We start from the raw sequence: 1,954 nt of genomic DNA, 5'->3' as shown, positions 1-1,954 counted from the left end.
AGTTAAGGGGAACAAGAAGCTGAAAGGATCAAAAGCGAGACTGGGCACATGGAGGACGAGGAACCACAAGTCTGAAGAGAGAGGAAGACCGGAAAATCAGAGAAAAATGATCTAAGGAGAATCATTCTTTTCCTAGGTGGTAGAAAAAGCAATACTGTGGATATTTGTCTTTTTAATTAACATAATCTACAAGAAGACTGTGAACTGTGTCCTTATATTCTAAAGGAACTGTGAAACTGAAATTAAGTCATCTAAGTGTTTGGTTTAGTTGGATTTTCTAAAGTGGTAGGCGCAGTTAGTTAACCAGGATTTGGACTCATGAATAGTTATTTTGGACTTCGATGAACACCCTTAGTTTTGTTTTAGAAGGTAGGGAATTTTCCTCATAGCGGTAGGGCCAGCTAGGCATTTCTCTTTCATTTCAAATAAACACCATTGAATCATGGCCCACTGTAGTCAGAGTCCTTCTTCTGATTCACCACAATATATTTTCAAACATTTACATATTGCAAGCATTTGACATCATGTTTCCAAACTGGATGGTGTATAATGGTCGTAACATTCTGAAACTTAAATCATTCCTTACCATTTGGGGTCACTCATTTCTCACAATGTACATTGTTTTTCAATAAAGATGCAGGAAGATATATACATAGACATAATCACATTTTATTAAAAATAATGTAAAACAAAACTTTGACATTGTGCATGAAATTTCAAACCCAAATGGAGCTATGACAAACCTAATTGAGCATGTAAAGTTCAGAGTGGAAACACTGTTCATACTTTGTTCCTACAGAACATAATTTGTACTCGTTTACGAATCTGCTGTGTCTTCACGCCATAAATCAGTGGGTTGAGGAGTGGTGGAAGCAGTAGGTAACTGTTGGCCAAGATAATGTGAATGTGAAGAGCCACATGATGACCAAACCGGTGGGCTATGAAGGAAAATAGTGCTGGTACATAAAAGAGCAACATGGCACAGAGGTGTGACCCACAGGTGCTGAAAGACTTAAAGCATGCCTCCTTGGTTGGAAGACATAGGATAGCTCTCATGATCAAGAAGTACGACAAAGCAATAAGCACCAGATCAGATCCTGCCCCCAGGAGGGCCATAACCAAACCATGAACTACATTTGTTGTGGCATCCCCACAAACTAGTTTCACAACTGCCATGTGCTCACAATAGGAGTGTGCAATGATGTTATTTTCACAAAACCTTTTTTGCACCAGAAGTAGGAGAAAGGACATGGTCATGAACACAGCTCGAATGGATAAGATAACCTTGCCAATGTTGGAGTGAGTTAAGATGGACACATATCTTAGTGGAAAACAAATGGCAACATAGCGGTCAAAGGCCATTGCAACTAGAACTCCAGATTCTATGGCTGTGAATGAATGAACGAAAAACATCTAAAGAAGGCACACCTCAAAGAGGATCTCCCTGGGTTGAAACCAGAAATGTGCAAGCATTTTGGGCACAAAAGAAGAGGACAATGTCAGGCCAGTAACATGCACAGGAAAAAATGCATTGGGTCCAGAAGGCTCACTTCCATCTGTACAATCAGTAGGATAAGAAGGTTGCCAAGAAGTACTAAGACATACATGAAGCAAAATGAGAATGCAATCCAGAAGTGGGCGAACTCCATCCTGAGTATTCCAAGTAGAATAAATGCAGAAGGGTGGAGACTTGTGAAATTCAGCCATTTCATAGTACACAAAGATAGTCTGATCTTCTATGCAGAGTTTCTCACAACCTATTATAAAGTAAAGTAGAGGAATACATTTTAGTTTATATTCCATCAATTATCGAATGGGAAAACTATTGTTCAGCCACATAAAACATTATTGACAATTTGTGACCTTTCTTAAAAGAGTTGATATTCGAACAAATCACAAACCAGTGACAATGTTTGATCATCCACCTCAAAACCAAGGTCAGTCGGTTGGGACC

The 1,954-nt window shown here is 39.2% G+C and overlaps 1 pseudogene; it reads right to left on the bottom strand.

Annotated features, from left to right (window-relative positions):
* Positions 1–780: 780 nt before the first annotated feature.
* LOC138527968 (olfactory receptor 52D1-like) lies at positions 781–1,712 on the bottom strand (annotated as a pseudogene).
* Between the last annotated feature and the right edge of the window lie 242 nt (positions 1,713–1,954).

This window comes from Ambystoma mexicanum, chromosome 7q (genome assembly GCF_040938575.1).
Source record: "Ambystoma mexicanum isolate Mex_15411 chromosome 7q, UKY_AmexF1_1, whole genome shotgun sequence".
Taxonomy (NCBI): domain Eukaryota; kingdom Metazoa; phylum Chordata; class Amphibia; order Caudata; family Ambystomatidae; genus Ambystoma; species Ambystoma mexicanum.
The sequence above is the reverse complement of the archived record's forward strand: the minus strand, read 5'-3'. Positions and strand labels throughout refer to the sequence as shown.